Source organism: Dendrobates tinctorius, unplaced genomic scaffold (assembly GCF_039654945.1).
Source record: "Dendrobates tinctorius isolate UK_male_01 unplaced genomic scaffold, ASM3965494v1 ptg000020l, whole genome shotgun sequence".
Lineage (NCBI taxonomy): Eukaryota > Metazoa > Chordata > Amphibia > Anura > Dendrobatidae > Dendrobates > Dendrobates tinctorius.
The window spans coordinates 29,950,594-29,978,193 of NW_027361688.1; positions in this window are offsets into that span (position 1 = coordinate 29,950,594).

A 27,600-nucleotide genomic window follows, 5' to 3' on the forward strand; every position below is an offset into this window, starting at 1 on the left:
GTTTAGTTAAATTGTGTTGCAAATCTGTAGTGTTGAATATATGATGTGAAATGTTTTTATGTGCAATATAATCATTATAATTTGTTATAACTAACCAGAGTTAGTTACTATGCCCAGGCAACGCCGGGCTCTTCAGCTAGTTAGAAATAGCTTACTTTATTAGCCCAGTAGTGTACTTCTACCTCCATGCAGAAGTAGAAGTAGAAGCTCTAGAGTATAACACCTGATAAATAAATGCATGTTATTTGACTTATATTTAAGATGTCCCTTCAAGATCAGTACAGTAGAGTAATTACACCCTGTTTTTTTAATATAATTTTTTTTTCCTGCGCAATTGCTAATTACCGTAAGTAATTTAAATAATGAGTTCAGAGGCTGCAGTCATATTTACTGCTAAGGGCTGTTTCACACTTCCATTTTTTGTCGTCAGTCAAAATCCGCCAATTTTAGAAAAAAACGGATCCGGCAAAAAAGGGGTGGATCCGTTTTTTTCCCCCATAGACTTAGGCTGGTTTCACACTAGCGTTCGATCGTGCAGCGCATCGTGCGCTATCGGGAGCACGCGCAATGTCCCCCTATCTTTAACATGGTGATCGCAGGGTCTTGCGAATGTATGTTTAGCGTGCGCTTCGCATTTTACAGGTGTGCGCCCAGACGCGCCGTACGCTACATGTTGCATTTTTTCCCCCGGCGGCATCGTTAAAAAAATCACGCGTGCCCAAAAATAGCATTACAGTCTATGTGATCTCTGACGAGCGCTTTGCACTGTGCACGTCAGCGACTTGTGGTGCACGCGATTTGAGTAAACAATGTCTAGACACTTGTCTAGAACTCCCCCTAAACAAGCAACATTGTTTTGGAGGAGTGTAGATAAAAGAAGGTGTCTTCAGGGTCAGACAATAAGGCCGGGGTCACACTAGAGAGGAATCCGGACGAGTGAGAGGCGTTAAAAGCACGCATTAGACACAGACAAATGATTCTCTATGGGGTACCTCGCACGTATATTTCTCATCCGTATTCTACGGTCCGTGCCAATCGCAGCATGCTGCGATTGTCAGCGTACTACGGCCGTAGTACGCCAATTCAAGTCTATGGGTGCGCAAAAAATACGGATTACACACGGACCACACGTGTGACCTGCGAGAAATACGCAGGTCTTTTGGCTGCTGCCAGGAAATGGCCCAATCCATCATCAGGAAGCTGATACATGCAAATCACCTCAAATAGCGCTCCAGACATCCAGGAAGTCAGCCTCCACGGAGTACAGCAGCGTCATGGCGACATTTTATCTGAACGTGGAAATGCTAACTGTCCTGGTGCAGGAGCGGCTGAACTATGGGACCAATGTGATGCCCATTATGCCAACCGGGCAAGAAAGGAGGCGTCATGGAGGCGCATATGTAGGCAGATGTTCCATGACTTTGGTGATCGGCCACGTGAGGAGCAGCAGAAACTGAGTAAGTACAAGCCAAAAAATTTGTAAAATTACCACACAACAAAAAATGAATATAGAATCAGCACCCCCCTTTCTGTGCTTGTACTTTTTTCCTCATGAGGCCGTTAGATTTTGATGTGACACGTGGTTTGACACAGCCATAATTTGGGCCAGGCCACAAGCTCCTCATCCTCCTAGCCAAACAAGTTATTAAGTGTAGTTACTTGATACATCAACTATTCTGACCCTGTGTATCTGGCCTGTATGCCCCAATTAGATATGCCACCATGGGTAGAAAGCACACCCCAGAAGGCCCCATGCCTAGACTACTGGTAGCAAATGTGACCTATCAAATATGTGAATTTGAGACTATTTCCTGTCACATTGCAGTGGAAGATGTGATGAGACGCTGGCGAAGCATCCGGGACCAATACCGCCGGGAACGCCAGCAGCGGTCCAGGAGTGGGGATGCTGGCTACGTCAAGAGAAAGTACATATACTATGACCGCCTCTCCTTCCTCGCCCCAATTCTGGATCTCAGACCGTAAGTAGATACCCCACACCACATTACACAGATACTTTGCAGGGCCAAAAATATTTAGTTATTTTTGGCTCTGTTCTATATCATAACAGAACTCAGTCCAACCTTACGGACAGAGGAACTGGCTCCGAAACCGACCCCATCATCGATCCTGTATCTGCAGGGGAAGAGGTGGCTGGCCCATCTTCTCCCCCTACTAGGAGCATGGCTGAAGATTCTAGTCAGGAAGTGCCATTGCCTGCGCCCCAAAGCCCACCACCAGGACCATCTGGTGCTGCTGCAGCATCAGCAAGAGCAGAGGAGCAGGGCAACATCAGCAGTAGCCCAACTGGCCACATCCGGGGCTCCCCACAGCCTGCTGCCACATCCCGGCGAGGAAGAAGGCAAAGGCGGCAAATACCTGCCACTGATACCAGCACTAATGTGGACACTGGGGTCCTAAATTATTTATCCAGAGTAAATAGTGATGATGGGGAGGAGGCATACTCACGCAGCCTGGCCCTTTATCTCCATGCCCTTTCCCGTGATGTCAGGCTCCGTATTCGAGGATGTTTTCAGATCCTGCTTGATGCGTGCACATACCCCAATACCCCCTACGAATTATTTGAATATATTGAGAGGTGGCACTCCTCAGCAAAGGAGCACCGCCATCACTCCTCAGCAAAGGAGCACCACCACCACTCCTCAGCAAAGGAGCACCACCACCACTCCTCATCAAAGGAGCACCACCACCACTCCTCATCTACAGAGCACCGGCACCAATTCTCCTCCTCGTAGTCCCCCAAGCACTTTGGCAGAGATACCTGAGACGCAGCCTCCTTCACGTAGCACCGACCCAACATGCTCCCCTTCTAGGAGCACCGTCACCGCCACCACAGAGCAGTAAAGGGGTGATCCGCATTCCCTATTTTACAGGGCAACGCCACAGTCCACCGTCACCAGGGGGTCTACAAAAGAAAGGCGGTCACAGGCTGCAAGTAGGTCGGGGCCGGACATGCCTGTGCCCAAAAAGAAGAAAAAAAAAAAACTTTGTTTGTCCATCCACCGTCTCCTCCTAATGTGTCTCAAGCTGCCTTAATGTCCATTCCAGAGCTCCCTTCCCCGAGTACTTTTGTCGCCCCTTCTCCTAGAACCCCTTCCTCTACCTCCAGTCGTTCCTCGTCTCTCCACACACCCAAAGTATCCCAATCTTCCCCCAAACGTCATTCCTAATAAAATTTTTCTTATTTATTTTTTGTTTCAAAATAAATGTGCACTTGTGCTTTCAAAAAATTGGTATTGGTTTACTGTGTCTATCGCCGACTACACACACTGCACCATACACTTAGGGTTTTTGCAAAAACATATATCTCCATTACTGTTTCTTGTGTGAGACATGTTTCTTTTGTCGGTCTTGGAGATATGTGTGATGTCAACAAACCAAATCTACATGACTTTCCTTTTCCAGAACAGTCTCTACATTGTAGGAATATTGCACAGAGTGGATCCTGCAGGGTTCCCCAACTCCAGTCCTCAAGGACCAACAAAAGATCATGTTGTATGGAATCCTCTGTTTGAAAAAGTTTTAGCAAATGAGCTATGGATTCCAGTACAACATGATCTGTTGGTGGCCCTTGTGGAGTGGAGTTGGGGAACCCTGCTGGATCCACTCTGTGCAATATTACTAGAATGTAGAGACTGCTGTGGAAAAGACAAGTCATATTGGTATAATGTACAGGACTTTCCTTTTCCAGAACAGTCTCTACATTCTAGGAATATTGCACAGAGTGGCTCCAGCAGGGTTCCCCAACTCCAGTCCTCAAGGTCCAACAAAAGATCATGTTGTATGGAATCTTCATTTTGAAAATTTTTTAGCAACTGAGCTATGGAGATCTGTTGTTGAACCTTGTGGAGTTGGTGAAGATGTAGATTGGTTTCGTTGACAAAACATATCTCCAAGACTGACACAAGACACGTCGGTAATCGAGATATCTGGTGTATGGCAAACTGAATAGAGTCGGTTTCCCTAACTACATTGTTCAAACAAAACCAACCTAGCATGTTTTTAGTAATTACATTGGAGTTAAAAAAAATTTTTTTAACATGACATGTTGGTTGACATTTAGGAGTAAAATTTTAAAACCCTTGCTATAGAGGATGGTGTTGAGTGCAAGGTATATCTATTGTTCGCATTTAAAAAATGCAAGGAACTATAGATATACCTTGTAAATAACCACATAATTTATATAGTCACCAACTCAGGAGTTTTAGTGAATTCATGATGCACAAAACACAGCATCATAAATTCACTGATACACCTGGCTACTTGCTAATGGTATTGGGAGTGTAAAAACAGAGAATGCACTCAGTACAGGTATCAAAACAGTTTTTTTTTTTATTAATATAGGAACAACATGCAAGAAAATTTTTTGACACTATTTGCTCTTGCCATTCCACCCGTCCTACATCTGAGTTGAAGTAGGCCGCAAATTGGTCCCTCATTTGGCCAACTTCAAAAGATGACCTGAGAGGGTGCTGTGTAAATTCAGGCAATGGATTAGGATCCACATCATCAAGATCAAAGTTCGGGTGTTCTCGAGAAAGTACAAAGTTATGTAGAACAACACAGGCCTTGATCACCTCATCCATGGTTTCCAGTTTGAGATTAATGGCTGTGCCAAGAATGCGCCATCTAAATACAAGTATACCGAAGGCACACTCTACTGTTCTCCTGGCCCTGGTGAACCTGTAATTGAAAATTCTTTTGTGGAGGTCCAAGTCCCGGCTGGAGTAGGGTTTGAGGAGGTGTTGGCACATCTGGAACGCTTCATCACCAACCATTACAAATGGCTGTGGCGGACCTTCGGTGTTGGGAAGAGGCCGTGGTATGGGGAAATTGAAGTTGTTGCCATACAACCTCCTGCCCATGTCCGATGTCTTAAAAGCCTGGGAGTCATTACCACGGCCAAATGCCCCAATGGCCACAGCAATAAACGTACAGTCTGCATCTGCAATGGCCATCAGTACAGTAGAAAAGTACTTTTTGTAATTATAGTACTCAGATAAAGTTCTTTTGGGCTTGATAATCCTGATGTGTCTCCCATCCACCGCTCCCAAACAGTTAGGGAAATTGCAGACAGTCCAGAATCTTTCAGCAATGTCCAACCACTTTTCTGCGGTGGGCAGGGGCATGAATTCGGGACAAAGAACATTCCACAAAGCCCGGCAGGTGTCCGCTACAATTCCAGACAAGGTGGATATTCCAATCCGGTACTGGAAGTGCAGTGAGGACAGGGTCTCTCCAGTAGCCAGGAATCTGTGACAGAAAGAAAACAGCAAAAATTAATATTTGTGCTTATGTAATTTTTTTACACACGTTACATTAAAAAAAAAAAAAAAAAATTCTGCAGCCTTTGTTTCAATACATGCCATCCAAAAATTACCGCAGCTTGTAGTTACCGACATGGCAGAACTGTGGTTCTGCCAGATTTGGAAGAGTACATGTCACAAGCAAGAAAAATCTGCAGGCATTGGTTTATGAAAACTACGTACCGTAATGTGACCAGGAGCCGTTCCTCAGGAGTAATCGCACGCCGGAGCTGCGTGTCCGGTCTCCGGATGACTTCTTTTACCCGACCAAGCAAATAGTGAAAGGTTTCTTTGGTCATCCGGGTATAATCCGCAAACTTCTCCGGGTTTGCCTGGAGCTCGCTGTAGAGGGTGTGGTACGCTCCACGGCTCTCCCGGAGTTCAACAATGGGATGTATCCACATACGCCGCTGCTGCCGTCTTCACTGCCTCTCTCTCTCCCTCTGTTCATGGCAAGCAACGGCATAAGCCGGAGCCGTCCTCATGTCCAGATCCAAGTAAAAGCTTGTCCAGCGCAGATCCATGTTTCTCAAGTCAAATGCAAGCAAATGTGAGGAATTCAGCTGTAAACAGGGGCTATATAAAGAATTCCCATAAGACACGCCCACTGGTGTCCCATTGGTGGAGTGTGCTGCAAGAATTTTTCAAGGATTTTTTCTCCAGTTTATTGCGCATAAAAAATGCAAACGCATGAAAAACGCTGCGATTTTTTTGTTGTAATGCGCACAATAATGCAACAAAATAACGCAGCGTTACCAGCGTTTGCATGCGCTTTTGACATGCGTTTCATGTGCGCTCCAAACGCAGCGCAAAAAAACGGTAGTGTGAAAGTAGCCTAACATTAGTGGCGGATCTTGACTGACGGTCGTCCGTCCCACCCATTTTTTGACGGATCCGCCAAGATTTTAGCGGCTCCCGGGCGGATGAGACGGACAATGCAACTTTTTTTGCCTTGATGGTCCGCTATTTTTAAGTGCGCATGCCCGGAAGCTTTACTCCGGGAGGCATTTTAACCATGAAATGCTGTTCCCGGAGCGGTGAAAATCTCTCTTGGCTGCGGTTCCTTTAAAATGCAGACTTCGGCGGATCCATGAAAACAACGGTCCGGTGGCACCTGTTGGTGTCTCAACGGCCACGGATCCATTCTCCGCCTTTTTCATGGATTGCAACTGAAAAAACGTAAGTGTGAAACAGGCCTAAGGAGGCAAAAAACATCCGATGCCACACTGCGAAAAATACTGTATGCTGGTTCTAACCATATTTATGCCCATCCTTAAAGACGGTCAGATGTAAGCAACATACCTGATGCCCTGAGACAAAATCTGTTACATGACCCTCCCCTCCTACTATACACAATATACAGGGCCCCCACCTACTATACACAATATACAGGGCCCCCACCTACTATACACAATATACAGGGCCCCCACCTACTATACACAATATACAGGGCCCCCACCTACTATACACAATATACAGGGCACCCACCTACTATACACAATATACAGGGCCCCCACCTACTATACACAATATACAGGGCCCCCACCTACTATACACAATATACAGGGCACCCACCTACTATACACAATATACAGGGCCCCCACCTATTATACACAATATACAGGGCGCCCACCTACTATACACAATATACAGGGCCCCCACCTACTATACACAATATACAGGGCCCCCACCTACTATACACAATATACAGGGCCCCCTCCTACTATACACAATATACAGGGCCCCCACCTACTATACACAATATACAGGGCGCCCACCTACTATACACAATATACAGGGCCCCCACCTATTATACACAATATACAGGGCGCCCACCTACTATACACAATATACAGGGCCCCCACCTACTATACACAATATACAGGGCCCCCACCTACTATACACAATATACAGGGCCCCCACCTACTATACACAATATACAGGGCGCCCACCTACTATACACAATATACAGGGCGCCCACCTACTATACACAATATACAGGATGCCCACCTACTATACACAATATACAGGGCCCCCACCTACTATACACAATATACAGGGCCCCCACCTACTATACACAATATACAGGGCCCCCTCCTACTATACACAATATACAGGGCCCCTACCTACTATACACAATATACAGGGCCCCCACCTACTATACACAATATACAGAGCCCCCAACCTACTATGTACCATTACCGAGCCCCCCACTTACTATGTACCATTACAGAGCCCCCCCACCTACTATGTGTCATTACATGATCTCCACCTACTATGTACTATTACAGGGCCCCCCCACCTACTATGTAGTACCATTACAGGGCCCCCCCACCTACTATGTAGTACCATTACAGGGACCACCCCATACTATGTACTATTACAGAGCCCCCCCACCTACTATGCACCATTACAGAGCCCCCCCACCTACTATGTGCCATTACATGATCTCCACCTACTATGTACTATTACAGGCCCCCCCACCTACTATGTAGTACCATTACAGTCCTCCCCCCACCTACTATGTAGTACCATTACAGCCCCCCCCACCTACTATGTAGTACCATTACAGGGACCACCCCATACTATGTACTATTACAGGGCCCCCCACCTACTATGTAGTACCATTACAGGGCCCCCCACCTAATATGTAGTACCATTAGAGGGACCACCCCATACTATGTACTATTACAGAGCCCTTCCCACCTACTATGCACCATTACAGAGCCCCCCACCTACTATGCACCATTACAGAGCCCCCCACCTCCTATGTGCCATTACATGATCTCCACCTACTATGTACTATTACAGGGCCCCCCACCTACCATGTACCATTACAGGGCCCCCACCTACTATGTACCATAACAAGGCCCCCACCTACTATGCACCATTACAGGGCCCCCCACCTACTATGTACCAATGCCGGGCTCTTCAGCTAGTTAGAAATAAAAATGGTTCCAAGACTGCGATTACCCTTTTAAAAGTATTAAAAAACAACCACCAGATGGCGCTCATATATAAGGTAAGTGAAACCTAACCATCTACTACAGAACAGGAAATATTTTGCTGACTGTCCACATGTGATCCAGCAGGTTATGTTTTGCACGCAGAGTCCAGATGTATCTCACGGAGACAGGTGTATGGAAAAATGTTATTCTGCCTATGTGGAAATAGAATAAATACCGTTCGCTATATATCTAATTCAATAATACATCATATGTAAGATACTAAAAAAAAAGTGCCGCTGCAAAGACACACAATATACAGGGCCCCCTCCTACTATACACAATATACAGGGCCCCCTCCTACTATACACAATATACAGGGCCCCCTCCTACTATATACAATATACAGGGCCCCTACCTACTATACACAATATACAGGGCCCCCACCTACTATACACAATATACAGAGCCCCCAACCTACTATGTACCATTACCGAGCCCCCCACTTACTATGTACCATTACAGGGCCCCCCACATACTATGTACTATTACGGGCCCCACCATCTACTATGTACTATTACAGGGCCCCCACCTACTACAGTATGTACCATTACAGACCACCCCCACCTACTATGTAGTACAATTACAGGGACGCCCACCTACTATACACAATATACAGAGCCCCCAACCTACTATGTACCATTACCGAGCCCCCCACTTACTATGTACCATTACAGGGCCCCCCACATACTATGTACTATTACGGGCCCCACCATCTACTATGTACTATTACAGGGCCCCCACCTACTACAGTATGTACCATTACAGACCACCCCCCACCTACTATGTAGTACAATTACAGGGACGCCCACCTACTACGTAGTACCATTACAGGGACCCCAACCTACTATGTATCATTACAGAGCCCCCCACCTACTATGTACCATTACAGAGCCCCCCACCTACTATGCACCATCACAGGGCCCCCCACCTACTATGTGCCATTACATGATCTCCACCTACTATGTATTATTACAGGGCCCCCCACCTACTATGCACAATTACAGGGACCACCCCATACTATGTACTATTACAGAGCCCCCACCTACTATGCACCAGTACAGGGCCCCCCACCTACTATGTAGTACCATTACAGGGACCACCCCATACTATGTACTATTACAGACCCCCTCCACCTACTATGCACCATTACAGACCCCCTCCACCTACTATGCACCACTACAGGGCCCCCCACCTACTATGCACCATTACAGGGCCCCCACCTACTATGTGCCATTACATGATCTCCACCTACTATGTACTATTACAGGGCCCCCCCCACCTACTATGCACCATTACAGGGCCCCCCACCTACTATGTACCATTACAGGGCCCCCCACCTACTATGTACCAATGCCGGGCTCTTCAGCTAGTTAGAAATAAAAATGGTTCCAAGACTGCGATTACCCTTTTAAAAGTATTAAAAAACAACCACCAGATGGCGATCATATATAAGGTAAGTGAAACCTAACCATCTACTACAGAACAGGAATTATTTCGCTGACTGTCCACATGTGAACCAGCAGGTTATGTTTTGCACGCAGAGTCCAGATGTATCTCACGGAGACAGGTGTATGGAAAAATGTTATTCTGCCTATGTGGAAATAGAATAAATACCGTTCGCTATATATCTAATTCAATAATACATCATATGTAAGATACTAAAAAAAGTGCCGCTGCAAAGACTGTAGAATTATGAATGCCGCTCTGGAGTGAAGTGGCAAATTTGGGCTTTTCCAATAAAAAAAAAACTGCTGTACATACAATTTCCTGAGCAGTCTCAAACCTTCTGGGCAATGGTAGACTAAAAGAAACCAGACACAAGAAGGTCGCTGGCAACCACCGCTAAGACTATGTACAGTTGTGGCCAAAAGTATTGACACCCCTGCAATTCTGTCAGATGATACTCAGTTTCTTCCTGAAAATGATTGCAAACACAAATTCTTTGGTATTATCTTAATTTAATTTGTCTTAAATGAAAAACCACAAAAGAGAATGAAGCAAAAAGCAAAACATTGATCATTTCACACAAAACTGCAAAAATGGGCCAGACAAAAGTATTGGCACCCTCAGCCTAATACTTAATACTTGGTTGCACAACCTTTAGCCAAAATAACTGCAACCAACCGCTTTCGGTAACCATCAATGAGTTTCTTACAATGCTCTGCTGGAATTTTAGACCATTCTTCTTTGGCAAACTGCTCCAGGTCCCTGATATTTGAAGGGTGCCTTCTCCAAACTGCCATTTTTAGATCTCTCCACGGGTGTTCTATGGGATTCAGGTCTGGACTCATTGCTGGCCACCTTAGAAGTCTCCAGTGCTTTCTCTCAAACCATTTTCTAGTGCTTTTTGAAGTGTGTTTTGGGTCATTGTCCTGCTGGAAGACCCATGACCTCTGAGGGAGACCCAGCTTTCTCACACTGGGCCCTACATTATGCTGCAAAATTTCTTGGTAGTCTTCTGACTTCATAATGCCATGCACACGGTCAAGCAGTCCAGTGCCAGAGGCAGCAAAGCAACCCCAAAACATCAGGGAACCTCTGCCATGTTTGACTGTAGGGACCGTGTTCTTTTCTTTGAATGCCTCTTTTTTTCTCCTGTAAACTCTATGTTGATGCCTTTGCCCAAAAAGCGCTACTTTTGTCTCATCTGACCAGAGAACATTCTTCCAAAACATTTTAGGCTTTTTCAGGTAACTTTTGGCAAACTCCAGCCTGTCTTTTTTATGTATCGGGGTAAGAAGTGGGGTCTTCCTGGGTCTCCTACCATACAATCCCTTTTCATTCAGACGCCGACGGATAGTACGGGTTGACACTGTTGTACCCTCGGACTGCAGGGCAGCTTGAACTTGTTTGGATGTTAGTGGAGGTTCTTTATCCAACATCCGCACAATCTTGCGTTAAAATCTCTTGTCAATTTTTCATTTCCATCCACATCTAGGGAGGTTAGCCACAGTGCCATGGGCTTTAAACTTCTTGATGACACTGCGCACGGTAGACACAGGAACATTCAGGTCTTTGGAGATGGACTTGTAGCCTTGAGATTGCTCATGCTTCCTCACAATTTGGTTTCTCAAGTCCTCAGACAGTTCTTTGGTCTTCTTTCTTTTCTCCATGCTCAATGTGGTACACACAAGGACACAGGACAGAGGTTGAGTCAACTTTAATCCATGTCAACTGGCTGCAAGTGTGATTTAGTTATTGCCAACACCTGTTAGGTGCCACAGGTAAGTTACAGGTGCTGTTAATTACACAAATTAGAGAAGCATCACATGATTTTTCGAACAGTGCCAATACTTTTGTCCACCCTCTTTTTTATGTTTGGTGTGGAATTATATCCAATTTGGCTTTAGGACAATTCTTTTTGTGTTTTTTTCATTTAAGACACATTAAATGAAGATAATAATGCCAAAGAATTTGTGTTTGCAATCATTTTCAGGAAGAAACTGAGATTATCTGACAGAATTGCAGGGGTGTCAATACTTTTGGCCACAACTGTATAAACTGCACTACAATAAATCCACCCAGTAATTCAGCAGCTACTGTGACCTCTGCCACCAAAAGCTAAGTGGGCAAACTGGCCAATAGTGGGGGGGGCAGGGAAGCCGCTTTTATGTGAGAACATTGAGTTACTGATCTCCAAAGCTGCATTCACAGTTCTGCTGCTATCATTGGGAACAGTGAACATACAACCTTATCACATATTCCTAACAACTCCTAGAATGCAGACCAATAGCTTACTTTATTAGCCCGGTAGTGTACTTCTACCTCCATGCAGAATGAACACTGCAGAATTATGAGTGCAGCTCTGGAGTATAACACCTGATAAATAAATGCTTGTTATTTGACTTTTATTTAAGATGTCCCTTCGAGATCAGTACATAAGAGTAATTACACCCTGTTTTTTTTTAATATTTTTTTTTCCTGCGCAATTGCTAATTACCGTAAGCAGGCTCAGTCTGGCCTGGCGAGGTACCGGGTTAATGCCCGGAAGGCCCCAAGGGACGCTGGGGGACCTTTAAAAATGCTGCCCCTTTAAGTGCGTGGGCCCTTTAAATGCATGTCCCATGATTTGAAGGGACGCGCGCGTGCACATACCATAGCGCGAGGCGGCGCGGGCCCGGCATACCCCCATCTGAGGCGCTGACGCGGCGTGGGGCGACCCCCTTGTTGGCTCTGGGTCTCTCTGATGACTCACCCAGCCCCAGGACCTTGCCACGTGACATCAGCGCTGTTCTTGATGGGCGGTGAAACGCTCCGCGCTCTGCTTTCCGGCTCTGTAGCTGGCTGACTAATAGCATAGCAGCCAGCGTGTGAGACAAGAGGACGCCGCCGAGCTCTGCTCTCCCTGCTGCTGCTCCCTCTCCTACTCTGCTCTGGTCCGGTGAATAGAGTCTAGAGTGAGTGGGTGACGGGTGGTCTGTGTCCCTGGAGATGAGGGGGAACAAAGAGTCTCCATGGTAGAGGCCAGAGGGGTCCGTAGGAGTAAGAGGAGGGAAGAGGGGTCCGGAGGAGAAAGAGGAGGCCAGAGGTGTCCAGAGGGGTCCGGAGGAGGAAGAGGAGGGAAGAGGAGGAAGAGGAGGCCAGAGGGGTCCGGAGGAGGAAGAGGAGGCCAGAGGGGTCTGGAGCAGGAAGAGGAGGGAAGAGGGGTCCGGAGGAGGAAGAGGAGGCCAGAGGGGTCCGGAGGAGGAAGAGGAGGGAAGAGGGGTCCGAAGGAGGAAGAGGAGGCCAGAGGGGTCCGGAGGAGGGAAGAGGGGTCTGGAGAAGTAAGAGGAGGCCAGAGAGGTCCGGAGGAGGAAGAGGAGGGAAGAGGGGTCTGGAGGAAGAAGAGGCCTGTGCTGTATATCATGTGGGGCTGTGCTGTATACCATGTGGTGCTGTGCTGTATACCATGTGATGCTGTGCTTTATGCCATGTGGGCCTGTGCTTTATACCATGTGGGGCTGTGCTGTATACTATGGGGCTGTGCTGTATACCAATGGGGGCTGTGCTGTATACCAATGGGGGGCTGTGCTGTAAACCATGTGATGCTGTGATATATACCATGTGGGGCTGTGCTTTATACCATGTGGGGCTGTGCTGTATACCAATGGGGGATGTGCTGTATACCAATGGGGGGATGTGCTGTATACCAATGGGGGCTGTGCTGTATACCATGTGGGGCTGTGCTTTATACCATGTGGGCTTGTGCTTTATACCATGTGGGCTGTGCTTTATACCATGTGGGCCTGTGCTGTATACCATGGCGCTGTGCTGTATACCAATGAGAGGCTGTGCTGTATACCAATGGGGGGCTGTGCTGTATGCCATGGTGCTGTGCTGTATACCATGTGGAGCTGTGCTATATACCATGTGGGGCTGTGTTATATACTATGAGGCTGTGTTATATACCATGGGGGGTACATTATACATTATATTCTATAGGGGAGGCCGTGTTATATAATATGGGGGGCTACATTATATTCTATGGGGAGGTGGGCTGTATTATATTCTATTCGGGGCTACATTATATTCTATGGGGGGGCTGTATTATCTTTACTATATTCTATGGTGGTGATCGCATCATATTCTATGAAGGGGCTACATTATACTATATGAGGAGGCTACATTGTATTCTACGGGGGGCTGCATTATATTTTATGGGGGGCTAGATTATATTGTAGGGGGCTTTATTATACTTCATGAGGGGGCTACATTATATTCTATTGGGGCTGCATTATACTATATGAGGAGGGCTACATTGTATTCTATGGAGGGGCTACATTACACTATATAAGGGGCTGCCATATATTCTATGGAGGGGCTGCATTATACTATATGAGGGGGGCTGCATTATATTCTATGCGGGGTTATATTGTATTCTGTGGGGTGGCTACATTATGCTCTAAGGGGTGGCTGCATTACACTATAAGAGGGGGGCTGCATTATATTCTATGGGGGTTACATTATATTGTATGGCAGGGCTGCATTATACTCTGTGGGGTGGCTGCATTATGTTCTATGGGGTGGCTGCATTATGTTATTTGTGGGCTGCATTATACTGTATAGAGGACTATGGGGAATACATTATACTATATGAAGAACTATGGGGTGCATTATACTATGGGAAGTGAATTGTACTACATGGATGACTGGCAGTGTATTATACTATATGGAGCACTATGAGGAGTGTATTAAACTATATGGAGGACTGAGCAGTGTATTTTAATATATGAAGGACTGAGGAGTGTATTATACTATATGGAGGACTATGGGGCAGAATATATTATATGAAGGACTATGGGGACATTATATTATATGGAGGAATATGGGGTGTAAACTGTAGATGTGCTGCTGATAACATGATACTGTATGGGGACAGATTAATCCATTAGTGATTGTTCTGTCCCCATCATTCTTTCTCAGACGGTGGAAAGAGGCCGGGAAACAAGTGTTGAACGACTTCAATATTGTCAATCTCACTGATTCAGCGTCCTGAACTCAGCGCATGTAACTACAACTGAAATGCTTCTGTGTGATGTGCAATATGTTAGCATTTGGGGCCCCATTTTAAAATTGGCCTAGGGCCCCAATTTGCCTAAATCTGGTGGTTTTAGGAAGTTTCGTCCCCAGCAGTTCGTCCCCAGCAATTTGCCCCCAGCAGTTCGCCCCCAGGTACATTTCGCCCCTATGATTTCGCCCCCAGGAGGATTCGCCCCCGCACATTTCACCCCCAGCATTTCGCCCCCAGCAGTTCGCCCCCAGCAGTTCGCCCCCAGCAGTTTGGCCCCGGCAGTTCACCCCTGGATTTTTCACCCCCAGCAGTTTGCCCCTGGATGTTCTGCCCCCAGCAGTTCGCCCCCGGATGTTTCGCCCCTGGATTTTTCACCCCCAGCAGTTCGCCCCCGGATATTTCGCCCTCAGCAGTTCACCCCCGGATTTTTCGCCCCCAGCAGTTCGTCCCCGGATGTTTCGCCCCCAGATTTTTCACCCCCGGAAGTTCGGCCCCGGATGTTTCACCCACAGCAGTTCACCCCCGGATGTGTGTACCCTGTTTTGCCCTGTTTTGCCTATATTGCGAAATATCCGGGGGCGAACTGCTGGGGCGAAAAATCGAGGGGCGAAACATCCGGGGGCGAACTGCTGGGGGCGAAACATCCGTGGGCCAACTGCCAGGGGTGATCTGCTTGGGGCGAAACATCCAGGGGGAGAACTGCTGGGGGCGAAACATCCTGCAGCGAAAAATCCGGGGGCGAACTGCTGGGGGCGAAACATCCTGGGGCAAAAAATCCGGGGGCGAACTGCTGGGGGCGAAAAATCCGGGGGCGAAACATCCGGGGGCGAACTGCGGGGGGCGAAACATCAGGGGGCAAACTGCTGGGGGCGAAATGTCCGAGGGTGAAACCTCCTGGGGGCCAAACGCTGGGGACGAAATGTGTGGGGGCGAAATGTAAATGGGGGCGAACTGCTGGGGGCAAGCTGCTGGGGGCGAAACATCCAAATCCCAAATCTGGCCCTGCTCATACACATGACATGATGCAGCATCACAGATCACAATCTCTGCCAGTGCCTCCTAGATAAGATACACACGCACCACACTCTTATATGGCCTAATATGTCATATGAGGACAGTATACCGACCGTACAGACCGCACTATCATCCTCCTGTATGCCGTACATAGGCAGAGAGTGCGGTCTGTACAGTATCTAAGAGGCAACACTCTGTATGTCTTATAGGGGGCCTAATAGGAGGCCGACACTCAGGATGTCTTATAGGGGGCCTAATAGGAGGCTAACAGTCTGTAAGTCTTATAGGGGGCCTAATAGGAGGCCAAGACTCAGTATGTCTTATAGGGGGCCTAACAGGAGGCCGACACTCAGTATGTTTTATAGGGGGCCTAATAGGAGGCCGAAACTCTTTATGTCTTATAGGGGGCCTAATAGGAGGCTAACAGTCTGCATGTCTCATAGGAGGCCGTCTGTATGTCTTATAGGGGGCCTAATAGGAGGACGACACTGTCTTATAGGGGGCGTAATAGGAGGCCGACAGTCTGCATGTCATATAAGAGGCCAATATGCCGTACATACCGCAATATCGGCATCCTATACACTGTACATACCACACTCTCAGCCTCTTATAGAAAGTATCTGTTATAGGAGACCGAGAGTGCGATCTGTATGTGATATAGGATGCCAAGAGTACAGTGTGTACGATATATAGGAGGCTGAGAGCGTTCTCTTTTGCACACTGTACAGCTTGCTAAATGGCACACATTTTAGTGGGAGAGGCCAAAAAATGAACACATAATAAAACCATTTATGGTAGCCATAGGGTGGGCCCCTAGAGTCAATTCCCCTGGTGGTCCCTAGGCACCCCAGTCTGACCCCGACCGTAGGTAATTTAAATATTGAGTTCAGAGGCTGCAGTCATATTTACTGCTAAGGACAGGAGGCAAAAAACATCCGATGCTACATAAACACTGCGAAAAATACTGTATGCTGTTTATAACCATATTTATGCCCATCCTTAAAGGCGGTCAGATGTAAGCAACACACCTGATGACCTGACACAAAATCTGTTACATGACCCTCCCCTCCTACTGTTACACTGCTCCGCCATACTCACCCGGCCTCCGCTCCCACGCCGCAGTCGCCCTCCGCTCCCACGCCGCAGCCTCTCTCCACCCGATGGCCGCGGCGGTCACCTGAGACAGACCCGCGACCGATGCCTTCCCTGCATGCTATGCGCATGCGCCATAGGCCGCGGCCGCGCCTCCTTCCTGCTTCTTATGCTCCGGCTGTGCCCTGACCCGGAAGCACATTTGGACCAATGGCTGACCAGACGGGGCCATATCAGGCCGCTTCCCCCTGAGGGAGGCGCCTGATCGTTGTGTTTCCTGACACTCTGGCCTCGCTCCATCGTGCACACTCTGCTCCTGCAGTTCCTGTCTCGGCTGCTCCTCACAGCAGCTTCTCAGTCCTGCTACCCGTGTTCCTGTCGTCCTACTCCAGTCCTGCCTTGTGTTCCTGCCGTCCTACTCCAGTCCTGCCTTCACTGTTCCTGCCGTCCTACTCCAGTCCTGCCTTGTGTTCCTGCCGTCCTACTCCAGTCCTGCCTTCACTGTTCCTGCCGTCCTACTCCAGTCCTGCCTTGTGTTCCTGCCGTCCTACTCCAGTCCTGTCTTCAGTGCTCCTGCCATCCTACTCCAGTCTCAGTCTTACTCCGGTCCATCCTGAGCCGCCCCTCTCGGTACCGGCTACCGTGGTACTCGAACCCCTGGGCCTGCTCCTAACGGTCCCTGTATAGGGGTCGGTTCCACCTGGCAGCTCGCCCGGGGTCCCTCGGTGCCACGGTCCAGAGGGTCCACTCTCGGAGCTCCCGCTCCTGACCACCCACGCTAACAGTACGATCAGGCCATGGACTCCGCCGGTACTACGGCTGCTACCCAGAAAGAGTTGCTATTCCTACGGGAGAATCAGGGGCGCATTATGTCAATCATGAAGTCGATGGACACCCGTTTGTCGGCCTTACAGGTGGCCGATCCTGGAAATGCCACTCAGCTGGCCAGTCTCCAACAGGAGCTGGGCCAGCAGCAAGATACTCAAACCCACATTTTGTCCTACATGGCCTCCTTTGATAGTCGCTTGTCGGCCCTCCAGGCTGCCGCTGCAGTGCCGACTCCTCCCCCTGCGTCTGCTGCTCATCCGACGCCCCGCCTCGCCAAGCCGCCTCGTTTCACCGGGGATCCCAAGCTCTGTAGGGGGTTCTTAAATCAGTGTAGTCTCCACTTTGAATGGCTGCCGCAGCAATATCCCTCGGACCGGGCCAAAGTGGCCTTCATCATGTCCCATCTGGAGGGAGAGGCCCTTTCTTGGGTAAACCCGCTCTGGGAACGTGACGACCCGGTCGTTTCGAGTCTCCCGGTTTTCCTGGATACGTTTCGTAAGGTTTTCGATGAGCCGGGCCGGTTAGCCTCTCTCACTGAGTCACTCTTTAACTTACACCAGGGCTCTCTCATGGTCGGACAGTACGCTATTCGCTTTCGCACTATTTCCTCTGAGCTTGGCTGGAATAACGCAGCTTTGGTGGGGGCATTCTGGCGCGGTCTTTCTAGTAAAATAAAGGATGAACTCGCTGGTCGAGATACCCCGTCCACCTTAGAGGACCTTATCTCGCTGGCTACCCGCATTGACCTGCGCTTCCTGGAGCGCGCTCGGGAGTCAGTGAGAGACAGGCGCTCCTCCAGGTCAGTTCCTCCTTTCACTCAGTCGGCCAGCTCACGTTCAGTCGGATCTTCTTCCCTCTCTTCGGGTGAGCCCATGCAGATAGATCATCTCAGGTTGGCCGAGTTACGTCAGAGAGAGAGACGGGCACAAGGTCTGTGCCTCTATTGCGGTCATTCGTCACACTATATCCGCACCTGTCCTAAGAGACAGGGAAACGACTCCACCTAGGTCAGGTAAGAGAGGCCTTCCTAGGTGATGATGATGATTCCTCTCAACCCCTTATGATTTCTGTGCTTTTGGTTTCAGGAGGGAGGCGTGGTTCCGAGGTGGCCTACGTGGATTCGGGCTCAGCGGGTAACTTCATTCGGCCGGAAGAGGTAGACAAATACCAAATTCCTGTAGTCACTCTATCTAACCCAATTCAGATTGCCACCGTGGATGGCAAACCGCTACAGGTGACCGTCACCTTGGTCACTGAAGAGGTGGAATTGCAAATCGGAGCCTTACATCGAGAGAAGATAGCCTTTTACGTTTTACCTAAGCTCTCTCACGCCATTCTACTCGGTCTTCCATGGTTAAGGACTCATCAGCCTGTTCTCGACTGGTCTTCTGGGGAGATACTCCGCTGGGGGCACCCGTGCCAAGCTCGCTGTCTGACTCCTGTCCGCCTGGCGGCCGCTCCACGGTCACCTCCAGACCTCCCGGGTCTTCCTCCAGCTTACAGCTCCTACGCCGATGTTTTTGATAAGAAGGAAGCAGAGGTCCTCCCTCCACACCGGCCGTTTGACTGCCCAATTGAACTTGTTTCTGGTTCAACCCCCCCAAGGGGCAGAATGTACCCTCTGTCTCCCGTGGAGACCACCGCCATGTCCGAGTACGTCCGAGAGAACCTCGCCAAAGGCTTTATACGGAAATCCTCTTCGCCCGCGGGAGCCGGGTTCTTCTTCGTCAAAAAGAAGGACGGGACTCTACGGCCATGCATTGACTATAGGGGCTTGAATGAGATTACCATCAAGAACAGGTACCCTCTTCCACTCATTCCGGAACTGTTTGACCGTCTCAGAGGGGCTCGGGTCTTTACCAAGCTGGACCTCAGAGGAGCCTACAATCTGGTCCGTATCCGTGCAGGTGACGAGTGGAAGACCGCTTTCAACACTCGAGATGGCCATTACGAGTACCTGGTCATGCCCTTCGGTCTTTGCAATGCTCCTGCAGTCTTTCAAGAGTTCGTCAACGAGATCTTCCGGGATCTCTTGTACTCCTGTGTGGTCGTGTACTTAGACGACATCCTCGTCTTCTCGCCGGACCTCTCGTCCCACAGAAAGAGTGTCCGCCTGGTGCTTCAGCGTCTTCGGGAGAACCGTCTGTATGCAAAGATCGAGAAATGTCTCTTCGAACAGACCTCTCTGCCATTTCTGGGATACATTATCTCCGACGCTGGTCTAAGGATGGATCCCGAGAAGTTGTCTGCCATCCTCAAATGGCCTCGCCCCGTCGGATTAAAGGCGATACAACGATTCCTCGGGTTCGCCAACTATTACCGGCAATTTGTCTCCCACTTCTCCGCGATCACAAGACCCATTTCTGTGCTCACCCGTAAAGGGTCTACTTCCAAGGATTGGTCTCCTGAGGCAGAGGAGGCCTTTCTGTCCCTAAAACGGGCTTTCTCCACGGCTCCGGTCCTGCATCGCCCTGAGAGCGATCGACCTTTTGTACTCGAGGTGGACGCTTCCTCGACTGGTGCCGGGGCGGTGCTGTCCCAGAGAACCGCCTCCGGTCGCCTGCACCCTTGTGGCTTCTTCTCGAAGGCCTTTTCTCCATCCGAGTGTAACTACTCGATCGGTGACCGGGAACTTTTGGCCATCAAGTTGGCCTTGGAGGAATGGCGCCACCTCCTGGAAGGAGCTGTCCATCCTTTTGTCATCTTCTCGGACCACAAGAATCTGGCCTATCTCCAGTCTGCCCAGAGACTAAACCCTCGCCAGGCCAGATGGTCTTTATTTTTTGCCCGATTTGATTTCGAGCTCCGATTCCGTCCCGGCAGCAAGAATTCCAAAGCCGACGCCCTGTCCAGGGTCTTCCAACCACACGAATCCACGGAGGAACCGTCACATATCATTGATCCCACTAGGATCATCACCGTGGCTCCAGTGAACTGGCTTACTCCTCCGCCTGGCAAGACGCTTGTGCCAGAGAATCTCAAGCAAAAGGTTCTTCTATGGGGGCACTCCTCCAAACTGGCCGGCCATGCCGGAACTAAGAAGACCCTTGATCTTATCAAACGTCACTACTGGTGGCCCTCACTTCGCCAAGATGTACTCGATTTTGTGGCTTCTTGTCCATCCTGTGCAAAGAACAAGGTCCCACGGAGATCTCCGTCTGGCTTGTTGCTTCCGTTGCCTGTCCCTACGGTTCCTTGGGAGAACATCGCCATGGATTTCATCACCGACCTACCCTGCTCTGCGGGCTGCTCAGTCATTCTGGTGGTGGTGGATCGTTTTTCCAAGATGGCTCACTTCATCCCTCTGCCCGGTCTTCCCTCAGCGCCGGAGCTGGCCGAGATCTTCATTCATCAAGTCTTCAGGCTTCATGGACTACCTCGACGCATTGTGTCTGACCGAGGGGTTCAGTTTACCTCCAAGTTCTGGCGTTCGCTTTGTAAGCTTATGAACGTTTCCCTCGACTTCTCCTCGGCCTACCATCCACAGTCCAACGGACAAGTAGAGCGTACCAACCAGACGCTTACGGGATACTTACGCCACTTCTCTAACGCCCACCAGAACGATTGGGTCAGCTTACTCCCCTGGGCAGAGTTCGCTTATAACAACCATGCTGGTGAGTCTTCGGCCAAGTCTCCGTTTTTCATTGTTTTTGGCAGACATCCTGGTGTCCCTCTTCCGATAACCCCTGCCTCTGAGGTACCCGTGGCCAATGCCTTGTCCTCGGAATTTTCTAAGATTTGGGCTGAGACCAACACATCACTCAAGAGATCCGCTGATCAGATGAAGAACTATGCAGACAAAAAGAGGTTGGATTCTCCTCCGTATCGTGTTGGCGACAAGGTCTGGCTCTCCTCCAAATTCGTCCGACTAAAACTGCCCTCCTACAAGTTGGGTCCACGCTACATCGGTCCGTTTGAAATTCTGGGACGTATTAACGAAGTTGCCTACAAATTGAGGTTGCCTGCTTCGCTCCGGATCCCGAACACCTTTCACGTCTCTCTCCTGAAGCCTGTGGTGCTGAATCGTTTCCATTCCTCGCTTGATCTTGGTCCTCAGCCGGTGGGTGCCGACAACGTTTTTGAAGTGCAGGACATCCTCGCTGTGAAAAGGGTTAGAGGTAGGACTTTCTTTCTCGTTGATTGGAAGGGCTTTGGTCCTGAGGAGAGATCCTGGGAGCCTCGGGAGAATATTAATGCTCCCCGTATCCTCAAGAGGTTTCTTGTTAATCTCCGGGGGGGGGCGGCTTAGGGGAGGGGGTACTGTTACACCGCTCCGCCATACTCACCCGGCCTCCGCTCCCACGCCGCAGTCGCCCTCCGCTCCCACGCCGCAGCCTCTCTCCACCCGACGGCCGCGGCGGTCACCTGAGACAGACCCGCGACCGATGCCTTCCCTGCATGCTATGCGCATGCGCCATAGGCCGCGGCCGCGCCTCCTTCCTGCTTCTTATGCTCCGGCTGTGCCCTGACCCGGAAGCACATTTGGACCAATGGCTGACCAGACGGGGCCATATCAGGCCGCTTCCCCCTGAGGGAGGCGCCTGATCGTTGTGTTTCCTGACACTCTGGCCTCGCTCCATCGTGCACACTCTGCTCCTGCAGTTCCTGTCTCGGCTGCTCCTCACAGCAGCTTCTCAGTCCTGCTACCCGTGTTCCTGTCGTCCTACTCCAGTCCTGCCTTGTGTTCCTGCCGTCCTACTCCAGTCCTGCCTTCACTGTTCCTGCCGTCCTACTCCAGTCCTGCCTTGTGTTCCTGCCGTCCTACTCCAGTCCTGCCTTCACTGTTCCTGCCGTCCTACTCCAGTCCTGCCTTGTGTTCCTGCCGTCCTACTCCAGTCCTGTCTTCAGTGCTCCTGCCATCCTACTCCAGTCTCAGTCTTACTCCGGTCCATCCTGAGCCGCCCCTCTCGGTACCGGCTACCGTGGTACTCGAACCCCTGGGCCTGCTCCTAACGGTCCCTGTATAGGGGTCGGTTCCACCTGGCAGCTCGCCCGGGGTCCCTCGGTGCCACGGTCCAGAGGGTCCACTCTCGGAGCTCCCGCTCCTGACCACCCACGCTAACACCTACTATACACAATATACAGGGCCCCCACCTACTATACACAATATACAGGGTCCCCACCTACTATGTACCATTACCGAGCCCCCTCTACTGTGTACCATTACAGGCCCCCCCAACTACTATGTACCATTACAGTCCCCCCCACCTACTCTGTACTAGAGTTGAGCGACTTTTGGTTTTTTAGGGTCGAGTTTCGTTTCGTGAAACCCGACTTTTCCAAAAGTCGGGTCGAGCAAGATCGTCCGATTATAGGGAAAAGTCGGGGTCGTCCCGAAACACGAAACCCAATGTAAGTCAATGGGGAATAAAAGTCGGCAGTGAGAGGAGGACAGGAAACACACCTACAGTGCCCATTTGAATGCCAAAAGCATCAATTCTTCTTACTTAAGCTTGTCAACCTTAATTAACTTCATAATACAAGTTACGCACTGAAAAATGGGGGTTATTTGGCTAAAGTTGTGGGGGGGAGGGCTGGCTCCAGGTTTTCATGTGCCCTGGGCGAAAGAGCGCCCCTTTAACACATACCACAACTCATCATGCTCTGATACGGCAGAGAAATAGCGGTATAGTACAATGAAAAATACTTCACTTTTTACATCTCATGACGAGGCCCATCTATTTCTCCATACAGAATCATTGGTCCCATATAATGTTTGAAACAGTATATGATGAGCTCCACATAATGCTACAGTATATGTTGGTCCCCATGGATGAAGCTCCACTGTCTTATGGGCCCAAATAATGCTCCAAACATAATGGGCCCCATTTCTAATGCTCTAGTGTATAATGGGCCCTGTAAATGCTGCTCCAGTGTCTGATGTCCACCTTTGGAATGTTCCAGTGTATGGTGGGCCCCATCTATCATTCTCCAGAGTATAGTGCTCCCCAAAAATTGCTGTCCCAACATTGAAAACAATAAAATAAGTCTCCTCGCTAGGGAATCCCTGTACTAGTCTGGACTCCTCGTCGTCCCCATCTTCCATCTCACTGCACAGTATTTCAACCTTGCAAGTGCTGTGATCCTGAGCAAGCAGGGGAGGCCCACTCGTTGGCGACGGCACTGGCACAGGGCCCCTGATAGTACGGTGATGTGTCTGATGGTGGGTGGGCCGAACCTGCACTTTCATCTGCAGCTTCCTCTTTGTCACCGTGTAAGATGGAACTGTATATGGGAAGGGTAACCTGAGTTTCATCAGGGTCAGATTCAGGTCGTGTAGCGTGCGAGGGGAATGTAGTGGTCTGGGTCAATGTACCAGCAGATTCATCGAGCAGTGGCTGGGCATCAGTGCACTTGTGTCGCCCCCAGGAGTACGGTCGCCACAGTGGCATTACCTTCCTCCTAGGGAGTGTGATGTCATGCTTGGGAGCAACGAACGATCTCTCTAGCAGGTTAACTGATTGGGCGGAGTTAGTCCCACGAGTCATGACCCTCCAAACAGCGTTCATGAAGGCAAAGTGTTTGTTTTACGTGGGCAGTATGGTTGCAAAGCTGAACCTTAAAGGAATGTCCAGAAGGGCACCACCAGGAGTGGAGCCTACGGTTTAATTCGACTCCACCTGGGAAACCTCAACCATGCAAGCTACAGAAAAGATGCACAGATTGCAAGCTTAATTCCGTTAACGAACGAGACTCCGTCATGCCCCGCGGTCCGAGTCCGGCTTACTAGAGGGACACGTGAGGCTCTGGCACATGAGATTGGCCAATAACTGGTGTGTCATGCCCTTACATGTCCGTGGCTGCATGTGCGCTACACTGAAAAGGCCAGCGTTTGTCGCTTACAGGTGAAGATAACCCGCTGAACAACGTTAGTGATGGGGATCACTGATTACAATTATTACCCGCGAACAATGATTTCCCAGTAAGTGCAGGTCAACTGCAGTTCCGGAATTAGGCCTAACCGTCATTCCTGAAAAAATGAAAAACTTACGTGTGCAAACCACAGGTGCTGTAGCTTGCTTAACAGCTCGCCAGCCGTTCTCAGGCCCAGTATGGATTACACGTGATTGCACAAAGGTGAGAAAGGGTACCATATCCCCGGATAACATGTATGGATAGCGTACACATTCAAAATATGTCTATACATCAGGAGGCAGGCTCAGACGGTGTTAGGCCCAGTATGGCTTGCAGGTGATTGCACAAAGGTGAGAAAGGGTACCGTATCCCCGGATAACATGTATGGATAGCGTACACATTCAAAATATATGCCTATACATCAGGAGGCAGGCTCAGACGTGTTAGGCCCAGTATGGCTTGCAGGTGATTGCACAAAGGTGAGAAAGGGTACCGTATCCCCGGATAACATGTATGGATAGCGTACACATTCAAAATATATGTCTATACATCAGGAGGCAGGCTCAGACGGTGTCAGGCACAGTATGGATTTGACGGCCCAGATTACACAGCGGAGGAGCAGGGAGAGGTAAAGATTGCAAATGCTGGGGCCCTGCCCAAGCAAGGGGGGCCCACTCGTGTGCGTCGGTACTGGCACTGGGCCCCTCATAGTACAGCGGTGTGTCTGACGGCGGGTGTGCACCACCACCGTCAGAGACACTTGATTGCACTATGAGGGACCCTGTGCCAGTGCCCGCACCCAAGAGTCGGCCTACCCACCTGTCCAGGGCAACGGCACTCGCACGGTGTCGTGCGCTAGGTGGTGACCCCAGCCATGGGGGGGGGAGGCAGCACAGTTAGGGAGTTTTAGAAAGTGGCATATGTTGATGTTGGACATTCAGCTGATGCAAAAGGCGAAATAGGTGAAGTCCCAGGAAGAGGTGGACCAAAGCAAGCCATTTTTCTGTCACCCTATGTGTCATCAGGGGAAGGTGGGACAAAATCCTTGGAAACCCATGCATGGTTCATTTTAATGAAGGTTAGATCATCCACATTTTGGGTTGACAGACGGGTCCTTTTTTCTGTCAGGATTGATCCAGCTGCACTGAAGACTCTTTCCGATAGCACACTTGCAGCTGGGCAAGCGAGCTCCTGTAAGGCATATTGGGCCAATTCAGGCCAGGTGTCCAGTTTAGCGGCCCAATAGTCAAAGGGGAATGACCTGTGTGGGAGAACATCGATATGGGAGGAAAAGTAGTTTGTAACCATAGTTGACAACTGCTGTCTCCTGTCACTTTCCATCGATGCAGTATTACCAGTTGTGTGAGCGGTATTTGAAAAATCAGTCCACAACATTGTCATGAAACCCCTGTCTCCAACGCCACTTCTGCTGTGTGCACCACGAACACCTCTGCCAAGCTGCCCCCGGCCCGTACGGCTCGTGTGAGAACCATCACCGCTGCTGTGTGCTGGGAATGCCTCAAGCAACCGATTTACCAGAGTTGCTTGTTTATTAGCCAATATTAGGTCAAGGTTCTCCTGTGGCATGATGTTTTGTAATTTGCCTTTATAGCGTGGATCCAGGATGCTGGCCAACCAGTAGTCGTCATCGTTCATCATTTTGGCAATGCGTGGGTCCCTTTTTAGGATCTGCAAGGCATAATCTGACATGTGGGCCAATGTTCCCGGTGTCAATGATGCACTGCGAGTGCTGGTTGGAGGAGCACTTTCTGGCAAATCCACATCCCTCCAGTCACGCACAAACCCTGTACCAGACCTTGCCACGCCAACATTTTCACTTGCCCCACGAGATGCATCCTCCTCCCCTAAGTAATCATCCCCATCATTCTCCTCCTCCTCTTCTTCCTCCACCTCGTCCAGGAGAGGTCCCTGAGCAGACAATGGCTGAATGTCATCAAGGATTCCCTCCTCCTCTTCCTCCTCATCAACATTGGCTGCAGATGCCTGCTCCTTAAGGTGCGTCAAAGTTTGCATGAGCAGACGCATAAGTGGGATGCTCATGCTTAGGATGGCGTCGTCTGCGCTTACCAGCCGTGTGCATTCCTCAAAACACTGAAGGACTTTACAGAGGTCTTTCAGCTTCGACCACTGCACACCTGTCAACTCCATGTCTGCTCTCAAAGTGCCTGGCCGTGTATCCTCCCACAAATGCATTATGGCCTGCCTCTGCTCGCACAGCCGCTCCACCATGTGCAGGGTGGAGTTCCACCTTGTTGCAATGTCGATAATGAGGCGGTGGTTGGGAAGGTGGAGCAATCGCTGCAGCTTCTGCATACGAACGGAGTGTACAGGCGACCGGCGGATGTGCGCGCACAGTCTTCGCACCTTCTGGAGCAGGGCTGTTAACTCCGGATAATTTTTGAGGAAGCACTGCACCACCAGGTTCAAGGTGTGAGCCAAGCAAGGTATATGGCTGAGTTTTGAAAGGGCTATGGCTGCCACAAAATTACGGCCGTTATCACTAACTACCTTGCCTGCCTCAAGATGTACACTGCCCAGCCATGACTCAGTTTGTCGCTTCAAGTACTCGGCCAGCACCTCGGCGGTGTGTCTGTTGCCCAAACACATCATCTGCAACACAGCCTGCTGACGCTTTCCACTAGCTGCTCGATAGGGGGACACATTGTGTGCAACAGTGGCAGCTGCAGATGGAGTGCTCGTACGACTGCGCTCTGTGGACGAGCTTTCGCTTCTGGAGGAGGAGGAGGAGGGTCGAACGCCTACAGCCAACTGTTTCCTATACCGTGGGCTAGGCAGCACTGTCCCACCACCGCTGTCCCCTGTGGACCCTGCATCCACCACATTAACCCAGTGCGCAGTGATGGACAAGTAACGGCCCTGGCCATGCCGACTGGACCATGCATCAGTTGTGAGGTGCACCTTTCCGCTCACTGACTGCTTGAGTGCATGGACAATGCGGTCTTTCACA